Source organism: Ascaphus truei, chromosome 8 (assembly GCF_040206685.1).
Source record: "Ascaphus truei isolate aAscTru1 chromosome 8, aAscTru1.hap1, whole genome shotgun sequence".
Classification (NCBI taxonomy): domain Eukaryota; kingdom Metazoa; phylum Chordata; class Amphibia; order Anura; family Ascaphidae; genus Ascaphus; species Ascaphus truei.
Window position 1 is genome coordinate 54,060,201 of NC_134490.1, and position 18,356 is coordinate 54,078,556.

Sequence of the window (18,356 nt, forward strand, 5' to 3'; positions counted from 1 at the left end):
TACGGACTTCAACTACGTGTACCTCTCCAACCCACGGACCCCGGCAAGTATTGGATTAACCCTTTCTACATACCCAGACCCAGCAACGCTACAAACCACCTTCTGGGCCCGCCCCCGCTACTGTAAGTGTGTGGCATAGTCCTTCCCACCTCAGTGCCGGGGTCACGTCTTGTTTGTGGGCTCGCGCAAGCGTGACAGGCATAGAGCTACTCCGGTCCCCCCGTCTTTGTGGGAGCTGCTGCTTCAGTGAGTGCTCATTCATCCGGACAGACGTTGGACTGACTTCCGGGCTGGGGAACATGCAGGAGCCGGAGGAATTGCTTCTGCGGAGTGATGGCCCCTCACCAAGCAGAACAGAAGAACCAGCAGCAGGCACGAAACTTGCACTCGACTATCCACAGCTGGACCCAACTTCAAGCGCCAGCCGCTAGGGCCCACCATACTCCCGGGCCCACCATGCATTTTGAGGTTTAGCGGCACGGAGGTTACACCCCTGTCTTCTTCACAAATGCATTGACATCATGTTTGATTATGCTGCGGAGCAATTTAAGAATTTAAGACCTATTGGATACAACTTCATGCACTTTTTCTTACAAGATTTCCCACCTCCCTCGCTTCTCTTGCTAGATCTCATACTATATGCTATGTAAAATCTTTTGACTATAATCTTTCACTTTCACTTAAAATACTGGAATGTAGGAGGCTTTAAAGCAGCAGTCCAAGCTGCCATTCCTCCCCCCCCCCCCAACCCCTCTTTTAATATGTGTACAATCCACACAATGATAAGTAATTAGCTAAGTTGCCAATCGATCGTTTTCCTGTGATCGATCGGCGAAGATTCGGCTCGGGAGTTTACTAAATGGCTTTCAGTGCAGCAGAAGAGGACCAAAGATGCAAAGTTCTGTGGGGAAGATCATGTGACCAGGCAGTAACTAGATACAATTGGAGCATTGCTAGAGAGAAGGCAAGGCTCAAAAAGGGGTGTGTCAGAGCCTGTTCCAGAAGAGGAAGGGGATGTGACTTTGTAAATGGTTGCTATAGAAACAAAAAATACTTGTTACATTATGATACATAAAAAATATGTCAGAGTTGTTTAAAAGAAAAATGCTACAAGTATTTTCTCATAGTACAGAACTGATTTATAAAAAAAAACCACATGTAGTTTATTGCTTGGTCTGCAGCTTTAATGCCCCTGCAAAAAGGAGAAGAATTTCAACACATTTGAAGAAGCTGGGAACTGGCACAGCTCTATTATAAGAAACACATCTCTATGAAGAGGAACATGAAAAGTTTAAGAGAGATTGGGTAAAGGACTGCGGGCATTCCTCAGGAGAGAAGAGGAGTAGCAATTGTAATTAAAAAAGCGACTAGATATGAATTGCTATCTAAATTTATTGATGACGAAGGTCGCAAAATAATAATTAAGATTAAAATAAATAATCGGGGTGATCATTTGTAATATCTATGCCCCTAATGTATTAGATAAAAACTTTTTCATGTGAATAAGGAACAAACTGCAGTAGCAGGGGGAATTGCCTATTATATTTGGAGGCGACTTCAACGTAGATATTATTAGACCCATTATTAGATATAACGATCGATCCCAAAGTGATTAAAAATTGAAAGCTCATTAAAAACTCCGTGCTTGCCTCATTAAATAATATTTGAAGGTGATTGGCCCTTTTATGGGTTTTCCATCCCGTAGATGGAGACATTACATGTCTCTCTAAATCCTAAGCTACAAAGTCAAGGATAGACAGCATTCTGCTACATCCTTAAGTGCTAGAAAGAATTTTAGAAACAGAAAATTATAAAATAATCATATCGGACCATGCTCCCATTTATGGGGGAGATGCACAGAGCTCCCTGTATAAATCTGGGCTACTAACATGACGTTACCTAAATAGGTAAGGTCGATTTAGCTTTCCTCGGTTTAATGGGTATGCAAAAACAACGTCCGATCGGCAAACTAGCATCGGTACGTTAGCTGTATTAAAGGGGATTTATGGTTGCGCATGCACGTTGGCCAAACTATAACGTGTTACAGGCGCCTGTGAGCACGTTTAAATTCAAATAAATACTCATTACATACTGAATATCAGCCACACAGAGCATGTGGCTCTTTGAGCAAATACATGAGGTCGGGCCACACTTCCACGTTCCGGCTGCCGGGGCCGGGCCCTCTGTGGCCAATTTCTTCCCCCCTCCCATGCCTGTTTACCTGGTCAGCGCAGGGCACTGGAAGTGGGGCCCGGCCAGAAATCGGGCCCAACTTCAGCACTCGCCCACGTGGCCACTGCAGCGACTTGGGACCAGAACAGTCCTCTCACTGCGCCCCAAAGTAAAATTTTTAATTAAGTGTGTTGGTGGGGGGAAGAGTGAGAGAGAGGAGGGAGGGGGGGGGGGAGTGAGAAGAGACAGTGTGTGTACAGTATATGTATGTGTCATGAATGTGTTTGTGGGGTTGTAGTCGTATTCATACATGTGTTGCGGCTCTCAAAATATGTTGATTAATGAAATAATTTAAAAAAAATGGCTTTTCTTCCTTGAAAGGTTGCAGATTCCTGAGCTAGACCTTTGAAGTGTTGACATGGCTGAACAGGCTTCAATCCCTGCTACTGCTGCTGCTCATCCAGCTGCTCATCCAACTGCTCCTGCCGCTGCAGCTCCTGCTGTTCTAGAGGTTCAGTCTCCCACTATTGTAGGTTTGTGGATCTGCGGTGTTATGTTAATGACTCATAAGCATATGATTTGCATATGAGTAAGCCAGACGTCCGTTAAAAGTTAGGGATCCGATATTTCTTTGGTTAACGCGAGGGCATCGTAAAGCTAATCCCCTTTGTGGATACGCATTCCGACTATCGTTACGTTAAATGGGCGTAACGTCACAATAAAAGATTTAACGGAGCTCTGTGGCACTGCCCTATATATCTATTGAATTGCCGGATAACAAGGTCAACTGCTGGTTTCACATCACATTGTTTCAAATGTATATTTTAAGGAAAGAAGGGTGGGTCGCTGTGCTGGTCCTTCCATGTAGTAACAAAGGAGGAGAGGGAGTAGGGGGTATGATACCTTTTATTGAACCAACACGTAGTTGATATGTTACAAGCTTTCGAACCTCTCAGGGGCCTTCATTGGGTCTTACCCCGACCCTGAGAGGTTCGAAAGCTTGGAACATATCAGCTAATTGTTAGTCCAATAAAGGTATCATACCCCCAGCACCCTCTCCCTCTTTTGTTACTATAAATGTATATTTTAAGGAATTTCTTTATAACTAGAGGCATGATTACCAAGCAAACAATGCTTAACACATAGATACACGTGTGCTCTAGAGCAGGGGGCGCGATGCTCTTCCCCAAGGCATTTAAATTAAATGCCGGGTGATCACGTGAGGCCTCTGCAATATCAACTTACCTTGACTCTGTCGGCGTCAGCACTCGTCTCCATCGTCTCAAATGGCGCTGTGGATCACGTGACATCACATGATCCTGCTGCGTCATTTGACGCCGCATCAAGGTAAGGTGGGGCACGAGCACCTGATCTGGCAAGGTAGGGGGGCGCAGCAGCAAATGTTTGCGCTCCCCTGCTCTACAGCAAGAGTTAGCAAACTGGGGGGCGTGCCGCCCCGGAGGGGCAAGATTTTGTAGGGTGGTGATAGAGGCAGGCGGGGGGAGATGATGCCGGAAGCGGCAGGCCGCAGAGTGAAGCAGAGGAGTTAGGAGTGGCACAGAGGCAGCGCAGGGTAACCGGGGAGGAGCGCACCCCAGCGGTCCAACACGGAAGTCTTTCTTACTTCCGGTGTCTATGCTGCTACAGCACTCCTCTGCCGGCTGCTTCACTCTGGCGTCCCGTAAACATAACAAAACAAGAGAGAAAATAAACCCTACTGTGCACTCATGATTATCCTTTATTAATAGTATATATATCAATTGTTTAAATACAATTAATCAACCGGTATAAAATCAATGGAGGAGTGGGGTAAGTGGGAAGAAGATATCTTAACCACTACTAATTGCCCTTATAGTGCATACAAATTAGCAGCATCATAAATATAAAGGGCATATAGTTTAGAAACATCATATGCATTTTTTAGGTTTACAAATCCAAAAAGGAACCCACTGGGTCCTTTATAAATACACCAAAAAATGAAGTACTCGATGTATCCTCATTACCTAAAAACATACCTCATATGATACAGCACTTATTCCCAATATATGTATCCAAAATATATTTCAGAAGCCAATTGATACACCCAAAGATATGTTAAATGGTAAAAATCAAACCAATATGGAATAGAACACAATAGCTATCTACTGTTAAAAGATCCCCAGACATCAGTATCCAATGTGTGGAATGTCTGTGATGTCGTAGATCCTGATGTATCAGATACCTTCTCCTCCATTGCCACCCCGATGTGCATTTCGCACATCTCCATCGAATAATAATATCCTATGCCCTACTCCAGAAGTTTGTTCATAATCTGAACACAAACGAAATTATCTCAAATTAACACATTAGAAGTGGGTATTGATTTGATTAATCTTACATTTACAGATTTTGAGGCTGAAGAGGAGGAGTTGACAGCACGCTTAATTGGCTCATGGATATATTCGGAGATCTGTAATACGCGCTTATAATCACGGTAAGGCAACTAAAAGGGATTCTTTACTAGTAAATAGAAAGGAGAATAGACCTTGTCAAGACAAGATACGTTGAGTGAGCGCCGCCGTCACCAGCGTGTGATGTCACTCTGCCTGTGCCTGCTGGAGAGAGCGGCTGTTACAAACATCCTGTAAAGGATACAGATGTAGCAGACGTCATTGCTCCCACCGGCGCGTTGCAGGCAGACACACACAATGCGCTAGCAGAAGCCGCCACCGTCATTGTCTTTGCATTAAGCGCAAGCAAGTGCAATAACATCTGCTACATCTGTAGAATGCAATTGAGAAGAAAAAGGTACGTTGCTAGCCCGGGAAGGTGGAATCACTCCGAGGCAGGTTACGTTTCTACGTCTATACTGTATATTGCCGACTCATTTTAAATTCCGACTGCAACGTGGAGCCAGATCCAAGGATCGAAACCTTAAACCCCTGTAGTTAAAAATGTAGGCTGGGGAGAGTAAGAGGCAATAAGCACTGTAAGATAAACTAAATCATTTAGAACTCATAATTATGGGAGGTATCTTTGTGTGGCAGGCTGTTTATAGGAGCAATTTGAATTGAACTTTAAATGAAAAAAGCATATCTCTATAAGTGGTAATAATTTTAGTCATCTTTCGCTAGCTACGGGTTGTGGAATTCATTAGCACAGATTAACATATAAAGTGGGTGAGATATCTAATAGCAAATGCAGAGGTTTCAGGGGCCCTAATTCAGCACGGAATGAGCAGTGCGTCCAATATTAGGGACTATGACATTTTTAATTTACACAAAGCCTCCAAAATACAGGGAATACGTTTAAAATCCCAAACAGATAATGAAACTTGTGCCCTGCCTTCTACGCTCGTATAACTGTTTCTTCTCCCTTTTTTTTTTTTTTAAGCTGAGCAAAGAAAGCTAATTATCCCGGGCACAAGGAGACAGCTAAAAATAATAAGATTATAGAGAATAATTTGCCAATATAATTACAACACAATTGGGTACACACAATCGTAAGATACATGTATTGCTTGACCTGGGTGAGAAAGTGAAATAAATCCTGCTTCTATAGCCTTCGTAAATTTGTTTTTATCATCTCTAAGTGGTGTTTGCGCAGCCAGCTCAATTTGCATGTGTAATGTGGCTATACAAATTGACAACAAGTAAATTATGCAAGGAAATGGGCTGGAGCATGGATCTGAACTGTCTCACAAAGCTCTGTTCATTTTGAAAAATCACTGAGACGTGAAGCTTATACATCAGCCGTTCCCTGACAATCCTCAGACGTATTGTCTCCTAAAATGTCATTATGGCTATTATTTATGAAGCTAATTCATTTATTAATATATATTTAACTCTGACTTGTCATGAACCTATAAAGGCTTCCCATGCATAGCTCTCTCTTGAGCAGATGAAAGAGAAGTCTGTAATGATTACTGGGTCCTTTTTACAATGCGTAGTTACTTGTGTTACCCCGCAGCTGCTGGCATGGAAATGGGTTTTTATACTAGTGCCACTTTCTGTGGATTGTTGATCATTTCGATCATATTATGCTTTGGGATCGTGTTTTAGTTGTGCCCAGATTGTACTTCCAGTCATTTCCCACTATCATACAATCCCAATACACGTGCGCATGAAATGTTCCTGCTCTAAATACTGTACCTTACTCTCTGCCTCTTTTTAGTACTCGAGGAAGAGGTGATTCTCCAAAAACGCAGTCTTTCGGGTTCCATCGCTAGAGACGCGGATCCGTAAACGGCAAAGCAATGCCTCCTCCAAAGGTAAAACATGACCTTTTTTCTCACACAGAACTTCTTCTGCTGCAGCACATTGCTGAATTTCTGCATTGATATTGCATTACAATATGTGTAATCACAATGTTTTAGCATTATTATGCATATCTTGTTTAATACAATGTAACAAAGCAAAAAAAACCAACAGGTCAGGATTTTAGGATATCCCTGCTTCAGCACAGGTGACTCAATCAGTGGCTCAGTTGAAGACTGAAGCAGGCTCTTCGACTGAGCCACTGATTGAGCCACCTATGCTGAAGCTGGGATATCCTTAAAAGCTGACCAGTTGGTGGTTCTTGAGGACTGGAGTTGAGAACCCTGCATTGTTGTTGAGAGAAGTAAAATTAAAATAACGGCCTCTGTATTATGTTAACACCATGGGGCATTTGCACTTAGCGGCGCAAAAGGCATATTTGTCGTAAAAATTACGCACAGAAATTCCAAATTTAATAGGGCTTTTGTGCGCCTATTTGCAATCCGTATTATTCTCAATGTGAGCCCTAAGCGTCAAAAATTGTTTTAGGGAAATATATTTACGCACAGAAATGGAATGCGCGTGTCACACCGATGTTAATGGTACGTACTAAAAAAAACTATCTATGCGCCACGAAAAAATAAGAATGTGCGTGAACATCATCCGCCATGTTGAACCTGGCGTAAACCCTAAAAAGTCTGTTTATAGTGTTGTCGCAGAATTGCGTTGCTGTGTATCACCCAAAAATGTATTTGACACAGAAGCGACTGCACTGATGTTTCATTACTTCGGTTAAGAAAATGTACTATTTTCATATTATGGCTATTATAAATAATATTACACTAATAATTGATATCTAATAATACTGGTTCTACATAGATTAATATACACATCATTCTGTTTTAAATGAAGTTGTATCAAACAGGTATTCAACATGATGTATTGTGTCAAAATTAATTTCAAAGAACGAACTCTGCGTTATATCTATGACGTCACATGAAGACTGTCACACATAGGATACACATTTTAGGAAGTTTGTACTATCTTTGTAACACAAACATTTTGACGCACAATAAAAATTCATATATGATCCTGGTACAGAAGTCCCCACAATTTATTTGATCCATAAATGTTTTTAATCTTTTTTGTTGCTGGGAACAAAAATCTGGATGAAGTGTTGCAGACAATATTAAACAGATATAAATATACAATATTAATAGTTATGTCAAACATGGCTTCTTTCTTTCTCCGGCACTGTAACGTCTGTTCAACACATTAAACCTACTAAAGCTGTCAAATTTATTTCATTTTTTTTTTTTTTGCACTATATGTTTTTTCTCATTAAACAAAAACATTATAACAAATTTCACAACTCATCCTTTTCAATTGATTCTGTGATAAATGAGTAATAATTTTATATAGCAACGTACGCAGCATTATTTATAGAATATTACATTTACAATGAATCTTTGTCCTAAGAACTTACTGTTTAATTTTGGGAGACAATGTCACAAGGAGCGTTGATACTGGGATTTGAACTGAGTTTACTGTCATCAAAGGCAGTTTCCTTACAAGTAAGCTACTCTCTTAGTTCATTATGAAAATGTTAAAATATATATATGTATATATATTTTTCTTCTTGTGATAAAAACTACATAGTTGGATTTATAATGGGTCTGTGACCCTGAAGTGTGAGTCATTAAACAATACATTATTATGCTAGCTGTACGTGTGAGAATGAGAAAGGATAAATGATGTATTTTCTGTGATTAAATCCATGTTTATTTCACCAAATTGTAATTTCTGACAATTAGCACATTGTTAAAACCATTGCCAATCACGTTGTCTTGTCCATCAGTAAAGCTGTATTACCTGAATAAATCTACTTTCAGCAGCCTTTTTTTATTGCATAGCGCTGGAGTTATTAATTTGTCATTAAACCTTCAGCTTTTTAAGCTGCTCTGTACCAATACATAGGGATGCACAGTAACCACAAGAAGGGTTCAGACGTCATCTCTCACTGATCTTCTTGGGGACTGAATGACCGGTTTGGAGTCATTTTGTACTGATTTTTAGTATCAGAGGTCTCAGACTACAATCGACATCTCTAGGAGTGAAATTCATTTAGATTTTTTTACTTTCAGTCTCAAATTAAATATGTAGATCAGTTAGCGCTGGAACTATGACCTCTGTCCATGTGGGAGCAGTACAGAATTGGGATAAGATCACAGAGTCATTTCAAATAGGTGCGATCTTTGGCAGCAGAAATGCCTGACAGAGCAGGAACGTCTGAGACGGGAGATCTGGCTATTACAGTCACTGGCTGAATCTGATGTCTACCCCCAGCAGAAGAAGAGACATAACAGAGAATTGCCACTGTTCTCTCAATGAGTGACCAGCAGCTGCCAATTGGTTCTGCCACACAAACTCAAGTAATTATATCTGCCGCAAAAATGATCTACTTACAGAGAGACACAAAGCTATCTATTCATATCCTAAGAAGGTACAATTATCTGATGTCAAGATTGCAATGGGGGGATAGTCTTAACCCTTCTGCTGGAAAGCAATGCTTTCAAGCCTCTCCAGCAGTAAAAGAGTGTCAGCAAAAGTACCACTTGCCCACCTTCCTTTTGCAAAGCTGGCCACTTCAACCCACTCTACATCCTACTATGGGTCAAAAATCAAGAATCCGAAAACATCAGGACTACAGGACTAGCAGGAGGCGCACACTTTGGCCTTTGGACCAAGTACAAGTAATAAATCTTTAGTAGCATTAAAATTTCCCTTTGGGCTGAAAGGAGGCAGGATGCTTGACTAGTGCAGCCTGGCTTATTAACCTGAAATGACTGGGTTTTGTTTGAAGAATTCAAAAGAGTACTCGCATTAATCCAGTCGGAAATTGCCACAGTTGCTCGGACCTACACAGGAAGCGGTATTCAGATGAGAAAGGTATTAGCCGGCACTCCAAAGGACTTGGTACAAACATGAACGTTTATTAACGTTCCGGTCCAAATAGGGACCAACACGTTGATCTCACAATAAGCTTTCCCGTTTGTACCAAGTCCTCTGTGGTGCCACCTAGTACCTTCTCATCTGGGTTTTGTTTGAGTCACTTATTTGGCCATTTATCTAAAAGCAAGTGAGTAAGTAGCCCTCCTGCAGTTTTGGACTATTAATGACCTAAAAGGACTTTGGACTTATAATAATCAAACTCGTGCCTGTTTTCTTACCATTGGTACATGGATCTCAAATATTTAAAAAAAAACTCTTAATAATGTATCTTTCCAGAACAAAAAGGGATTCCTGAGTTAAGAGAAGATCCTGTGAACAACAGACTCGTAGATTTAAGAGTGGAACAAAAAACAACACCAGATTTATTAAAGCCCTTCGATTTCTCCTGGTTTTGTACCAGTGTTTTTTAGCTGGGACACTTTGATAGGCATATCACTGTTATTTTATGGCCTATAATGATATATATATTTTTAATTACATCTCGTGCTCATTTTTTGCCCAGTTTTATAGCCACGAGACTTTGATACATTGGTCCCTCAATGTTTATTAGTTGGTATAGAATTGTTAAAAAGCTGTAAGGATTCTGCTTGATCCGTGCCGGGTTTTCACTACGGTCCAGGTTTTCTGTCTCTCCTGCCCTTTCTGCTCTCTGTGGCCATTTTGGGTACTGGCAGCCTGCTTTATAAGGGCCGTTCTGTACTGTGTGCGTGTGAGGATTCGCCATCCTGTCGGTCGCAGACCGTCTCCTCACCTCAACAAACCTTCCGTGATGAACACTCAGGATGCGCAGTCTCGTGGCCCCACTACGCACGTGCGGATCTTGCGCGGTCTGATTTCCCATCCGCGAATTCTGTCTCCGCCCCTCGCTCTGACGCACAACGGGTGTGTCCGTCCAGCCTCCCCGCTGACGCGCGTTCTAAGCCCCACCCCTGCTCTGGTGATGGACAGGACCGGCCTGGGAGTGACGCGTGCCTCGGGCTCCGCCCCCTGACCTCCGTGACGCCCGCGCGTTGACGCGCGATCGGTCCCGCCTCCATTCCCTCTAGGGATGTCCAGGACCAGCGTGGGAGTGACGCGCGACGCAGGCTCCGCCCTCTGACCTCCATGACACGCGTGGGTCGGCGCGCGATCGGTTCTGCCCCCATCTCTGATTAGGCTGCATCCTAGGGCACGCCTCCGTGCACCAGCAGCCTATTGAGCTCTACTTCCTGGTTTTGCCCTGGCTGGCTATTGGAGGCTCCTCCTTTATATACCTTCCTGCTGCATTCAGTCTTTGCTGAGAATAGTCTAGTGTGACGCCATGCCTTGCTGCATTCCAGCTCCTGTGACCTTGCCTTGCCTTGCAACCTCTTGTTGCCTGACCCTGCTTGTCTCTTGGACTCCGCACCTCTCCTCTCCTGATCCAGCTACGAACGACCATTCTCCTGTCTCCAGTCCTGACCTTGGCTAAGTACTCCAACGATCCAATACTCTCCTATCCTGAACCTGGCTATGTACCCCGACGATCCGCTACTCTCCAATCCCGAACTTAGCTACGCACTCTGACAATCCGCAACTCTCCACTCCATGCAAGTACTTATGCTATTCTTCAATCTATAACCCTGACCTGGTTTGAACGACTAATCTACATCCTAGGCGCGCCCGCGTGGCTGTGGGTCGGCGTTAACCAATTCCCTACCTCAGCTCCGAGGTCACGCTTCGTTTGTGGTAAAGTGCGGCCGTGCGCGTGCGTGTCTGTGCGAACGCGCGTGCACTTGCCACACGGAGATGGGCTCTCTTCTTCACTCAGTTCAACTTTGATCTCCTATTGTCCAGGATCCAAGAACACCAAAGCAGATGCTCTATCTCAGGCCTGCACAACTCGTAAAGTGCGAAGGGCCGAACTGCTCCAAGGAAAAATAAATTGGGCCGCACGGGTAAAATCATCATCATCATCATCATCATCATCATCATCATCATCATCATCATCTCTCCTCCAGCACCCATCATCATCCTCATATCTCCCCCAGAACCCAACACTATCAACCATTGCGATACTCCCCATCTATCTCTCATACCCCCATCTCTCCCCCTCACCCACACACAATACACCCCTCCACATCAAACACACAATACCCCCCTCCACATCAAACACACAATACCCCCCTACACCCCACACACATCCCACCACCCCCTGCAGCTCACATCCCTCCCCCCTGCAGCTCACATCCCTCCCCCCTGCAGCTCACATCCCTCTGCCCCCTTGCACCTCACATCCCTCTGCCCCCTTGCACCTCACATCCCTCCCCCCTGCAGCTCACATCCCTCTGCCCCCTTGCACCTCACATCCCTCTCCCCCCTTGCACCTCACATCCCTCTCCCCCCTTGCACCTCACATCCCTCTCCCCCCTTGCACCTCACATCCCTCTCCCCACTTGCACCTCACATCCCTCTCCCCCCTGAACCTCACATCCCTCTCCCCCCTTGCACCTCACATCCCTCTCCCCCCTTGCACCTCACATCCCTCTCCCCCTTGCACCTCACATCCCTCTCCCCCCTTGAACCTCACATCCCTCTCCCCCCTGAACCTCACATCCCTCTCCCCCTTGCACCTCACATCCCTCTCCCCCCCCCCTTGCACCTCACATCACTCTCCCCCCCTTGCACCTCACATCACTCTCCCCCCCTTGCACCTCACATCACTCTCCCCCTTGGGTGGGTGACAGTGACTGGGTGACAGTGACTGGGTGGGACACAGTGACTGGGTGGGTGACTGGGTGGGTGACAGTGACTGGGTGGGTGGGTGACAGTGACTGGGTGGGTGGGTGACAGTGACTGGGTGGGTGACAGTGACTGGGTGGATAGGTGGGTGACAGTGACTGGGTGGGTGGGTGACAGTGACTGGGTGGGTGGGTGACAGTGACTGGGTGGGTGACAGTGACTGGGTGGATAGGTGGGTGACAGTGACTGGGTGGGTGACAGTGACTGGGTAGGTGACAGTGACTGGGTGGGTGACAGTGACTGGGTGGGTGACAGTGACTGGGTGGGTGACAGTGACGGGGTGGGACACAGTGACTGGGTGGGAAGAGTGACAGGGTGGGACACAGTGACAGGGTGGGACAGTGACTGGGTGGGTGGGTGACAGTGACTGGGTGGGTGACAGTGACTGGGTGGGTGGGTGACAGTGACTTGACAGTGACTGGGTGACAGTGACTGGGTGGGTGACAGTGACTTGACAGTGACTGGGTGACAGTGACTGGGTGGGTGGCAGTGACTGGGTGGGTGACAGTGACTTGACAGTGACTGGGTGGGTGGGTGACAGTGACTTGGGTGACAGTGACTTGGGTGACAGTGACTAACAGTGACAGTGACTTACCTTGACCCGGGTGGGTGCAGGTTGCCGCCGGACGCTTGCTCCTCCTGCCCCCGATATCCCTGCGGCAGCTGCCTGGGACGGGAGGTGGGCTTGGGGGAAGGGGGGGGAGGAGGGCACGGGAGGTGAGCTCGTGGGGGACGCGAGAAGCTGGCCGCGGAGGGAAGCGGTGAGAAGCAGGCCGCTGGAGGAGCTGAATTATTTAATTATTACTTCCCCCTCCGGCCCACGTTGGGAGCAGGGGGGGGGAGCGGGCCCGCAGAGGAGCTGCATGTTGCTTCCCCTTCCGCCCCGCGTTGGGAGCAGGGAAGGGGGAGGGGAGCGGGCCTGCAGAGGAGCTGCATGTTGCTTCCCCTTCCGCCCCGCGTTGGGAGCAGGAAAGGGGGAGGGGAGCGGGCCCGCAGAGGAGCTGCATGTTGCTTCCCCTTCCGCCCCGCGTTGGGAGCAGGGAAGGGGGAGGGGAGCGGGCCCGCAGAGGAGCTGCGTGTTGCTTCCCCCTCCGGCCCACGTTGGGAGCAGGGAAGGGGGGGGGGACGGAGCGGGCCTAGCGCATGCGCGCCGGGACCGCAGGGAATTGGCGCCATTTTTTTTTCAAAGTTTTTTTTTTTTTTCAAAAAAATTTTTTTTTCAAAGTTTTTTTTTTTTTTTTAAAATCTCATCGAGGGCCACACAGAGAGGCCAGGCGGGCCGCATGCGGCCCGCGGGCCGCGTGTTGTGCAGCCCTGCTCTATCTTGACAATTCTTTCCTGACGGCTTCGAGGAGATAGAGCAGGGATCCATCATTCCACCTGCAAAGATCATCTCTGCCAATTTCGCAGGCTGAGGCAGAGGATCCTAGATTGACGTCCACATGTTCGTCTAAATTATTTGTTCCTCCCCAATTCTGAAGTGAGGTGTTGCAATGGAGTCATAACTCCAAGAAGGCTGGTCACCCGGGGTTTAGGAAGACTTGCAATTTCCTCGAACAAATCTTTTGGTGGCCAGAGCTCCGCAAAGACGTACAGGAGTTTGTGGCAGCCTGCGTTATATGCGCTCAGAAGAAGGTGCCAAGGACGTTGCCCTGTGGATTGCTCCGACCCTTAACCGTTCCCACCCGCACATAGACTCGCCTCTCCATGGATTTTATTGTGGAGCTGCCTCCCTCCAGGGGTATGACTATCATACTGGTAGTGGTCAGCCGATTCACATGACAAGCCCATTTTGTTCCTCTCAGGAAGCTACCCACAGCATCTGAACTATTGGAGATCTTTATTAAAGAGATATTCCGCTTCCTTGGAGTCCCAATGCATATAGTCTCGGATCGCGGATCCCAATTCGTCTCTAGATTTTGGAAGGCCTTGTGCCAAAGAATGGGTATCTCCTTACATTTCTCTTGTTCCTACCATCCCCAGTCCAATGGTCTCACGGAAAGGACCAATCAGTCCTTAGAACAATTCCTCCGCTGTTTTGTTACTGAGTTACAGGACGACTGGGTTGATCTGCTCCCGTGGGCGGAGTTTTCCCATAATTCCATGAAGCACGATTCAACACTGGAATCACCGTTCTTCTGTGCCTACGGATACCATCCCGCTGCCCTTCCTCTTCCCAGTCCCCTCTCCAGAGTTCCTGCAGTGGATGGCAAAATCCAAGAACTCCAGTTACTCTGGAAGACAATCCAGGTCAGTCTGACCAAAGCCGCTCTCCTGCAAAAAACCCAGGCGGATAAACGTAGACAACCACCACCTCCATTTCAAGTGGGAGATCAGGTCTGGCTGGCTACAAAAAATATCCGATTGAAACAACCTTCCTCCTAACTCGGGCCCAAGTTCATTGGACTTTATTAAATCTTGAAACAAGTCAACCCGGTGGCGTTTAAACCGGGAACTTCCGGATACCTTAAGAATATCCTCAGTGTTCCATGTCTCCCTCCTCCACCCGTTCGTCCAGAACACCTTCTTTCCTCCTACCCTCTCCCCCCCTAAACCGTTCTTGCTGGATGGCCAGGAGGAATTTGAAGTGAGCCAAATATTGGATTCCCGTAGATCCCGTGGCGGGCTACAGTACTTGGTCCATTGGAAGGGTTATGGACCAGAGGAAAATTCATAGACAGGTCCAGGGATGTCCGTGCCTCCAACCTGGTCTGGGCGTTTCATCAGACATTTCCTGCCAAACCATCTTAGATTGCCCGGAGGTCTCTCCACAAGAGGGGGGTACTGTAAGGATTCTGCTTGATCTGTGCCGGGTTTTCACTACGGTCCAGGTTTTCTGTCTCTCCTGCCCTTTCTGCTCTCTGTGGCCATTTTGGGTACTGGCAGCCTGCTTTATAAGGCTGCGGTTACCATAGGGAGTCGCCGAGCAAAGTTCTGTGTATTTGCAGCTCATTTTGGTCTTTGCAGTTATGCCTTACCCTCTTGTCTGTTTTGAATTCCTGTTGCTGACCCTGACCTGCAAACACGTCTGGCAGCGGAAGGGTTACAATATGAATACATGGAAATATCTAACATTTTGATCAATGTAAGCATGTAAATAACAGTCTAAAAATGTATCTATACTCCCAAATTGGTGTCTGGAATGGCGCGTACAGTTTATCTTTTATATGGGGTTTTGGTTAAAAAAAATAAATATATATATAATAAAATGTTTCCAGCTTTAATAAAACAATCGGCAAAATATGTAGTGTGCTAAGGAACACAAATTATACACTCCTCATGCAAAGATCACAGTTTATATACAAGGAATTTCCAAGACCACTGGGCTGTTCTACGCACATTTCACTCAGTTGGGATATGGCCAAATAGTTTGGGCTTTCATCTGTTTAAGGATGTGATGCCTTTGCAGCGTACTGTAGACATGCTGTCTAGTGCAGTGCTGAAGGGAGAACTATGCAGATGTTCTTTTAATCAGGTTGGTTTACCTGATTGCCTGATACAGGATCACTCAGTGCCCTGAGGGTATTGGCTTCTTGGTGTTCTATTGTGTGGTTAAAATGCATGCTTTTAAAACCTGACATGGAATAACTGTGTGAGGATGGAAGCTGTCGTTATGTATTTACAAGCTTGCTCCTCCAGTTTAGATGTGGTTGACATGGGAGGTATACACAGAGATGGAGACATGACTGAGCTAGTTACTACTGTTACTCTCCTTTGGCAAGTTAAAGGCATCTTGCCTTATAGGCCCACATGAGCACTTGGTCAAAAGAGAACAGGATATATCTGATGAACAGAAATCCGGATAGATAGAGAATGGGTTTGGAATGATTAGGATGTGCTTAGTTCCTGTGCAGAAATTACTCTACATGATTTGCAAACAATAAGACTAGTTATGTTTAAAAGCAATTGAGAAGGAATATCCACTCCCCACTAAAGATGATCATCCTTCATGATTAAATTATACTAATTATGTATACATCATTATCTATACATCATGCTTCCACATCTCTGGTCTGTGGACCAGTACCAATTATGAGATCATTGTTCCAGTTCTTAGAAACATCTCTGCATACTATTTCTATTAGATGCTAGCATGGTGGAAGTTTGTATCGGAGGTGATACTGCTATGTGGATAGACCAGGGTTATCAAGGCTGTGTTTCCTATACAAGTACTGTACTCACCACCATGATAACAGACCATCATATAGGAAAGGTTGAGAATCACTAGTCTATGAATTCCAGGACACAAAACTCCATGCTTAGGTGTGAAATGTTGTTGTGAAGATCCATTATGGAATAACCCAAAATCCCATTAGAGACGTACACTGCATTAATTATTGACAGAAGAGCATAAAGATTCCTGACTCTCAATAGGCTAAAAACATTTGTTTGCGGAAGATTTTAATAATTTGAATATGAACAAACAAAAAAGTGATGGGTCCATTTATCAGGCTTTATTGAGAGCAATATTTTTTCCACATACACAATATATGGGAGTTATGGTCATTACAAATCCTGGCTATCAGCTATATTGCTGCCATCATTTTGGTCTTTAGAAGCACCCATATTGAGATTTACTTCTCTTCTTTTGCTAATAATTTGAATAGTTTCGCTGTATGCAATATTTCCTAATATGGCAGCGTGTTGATGTCAAGTGACGATTAGAAGAATTCCAGCCTGAACTCCTTATATTGCTGGTGGGAGACCGGAAGCTTATCCCCTGAGAAAGTAGTATCTAACTGCGAAACGTGTTGAGCTGGACGAGCAAAGAGAAGGATCAAAGCAGGTGTGGTCACGGCAAACGTGACGTCAGACACCACAAGCCGACTGCTGCTCGTGAGGTTTATCTGCAGTACCAACTTGTTGATTTCTCTGTTTTTTGTTACGCTTGTACTATTTGTTACATTGTGGTTATTCTTAATCTCAAATGTTTTTTTTTTTTTATCAATTTAACAAAAAACGTATTACGCTATTTGTTCTCCTCTTCTCTTGTTCTATTTACATACAACATGAATGGTGAAAACATGGATATAAATGTATATACACTCCAGTATATTTCTCATTTTCTCTGCATTTTTTTTTCAAGTACTGCACTATATTATCATTATATTTTTCCCCAAATTCACAAAGGCGTTGGCGCTGGAATTATTCCAACCTTCCAATGTGGATTTATGGGACAACCTATTTTCTAAGCAGGCTGGGGAAGAGCAGGGACTGCTGCAGGGGCCCTTAACCCGTAGTGAAGGTCCAGGGACCATCCTAAGTTTGTAGACCAGAACAGAGACTGTATTGGGTAGAGGACTGCCGTGTTGCTGTGCGTGTACAGAAATAAATCCGTTTCAGTTGAATATACTTCCTGCCTGGTGTGTGATCTTACTGGGGGGAGAGGTAACCGTTTCTACCGTAGGATATTGCCTCCATACATTTGGAGCTTACGGCAGATGGAGGCGCTGTGTACCATGGAGTAAATGTCAGGTATATATCCCTGAAGCCTGTCCTGTAGTCCCCACAACCATCGGCGGACAACTCAGCCTCTTGTGAACCCTTACAGAATAAGGGCCTAAGTCTGTTGCTTTCTATTTTTGAATGGGGGAATCTGGAGTTCTAGCTGTTTATAAAGCTCATTACATGCACCCAGGAGTGTGCTAAAACGCTTGAAAACCGTTCCCCCACATGAGTGGAATCAAACAGCCTCTTCTCATCCATTTTTGGTGTCGCATAGATCTGCACTATACTGTATGTTTTTTCTTTGTTCCTTTACATATGCCTGGGGACTACATGCGCTCTGATGTTCTTTGACAATACAAAAATGGATTAAAACACATAAGCACACCAAGTTCCTGTGATGAAAATAGGAGCACACGTGGGAAGGTGTCTGATGGAGTAAATATGGCCCTAAATATATAGATAGCAAATGGAAATATTACTGTATGCTCATTTGCATGTCTTAGACAGGTCTGCAACCCCGACTTTCACCATTATCACCCAGCACACAGCACTTCCACATATATATATATATATATATATATATATATGTTGAATGACACACACATACACATGTTTGTGTGATTCAACTAGTTATACAGCACCTAAACCTCTTGCGGAAAGAGGAATGCATGCAACGTGGAACTGTCAGAGACTCCAGGTGCTACACGCTCTTTCAAACTTTTATCACCC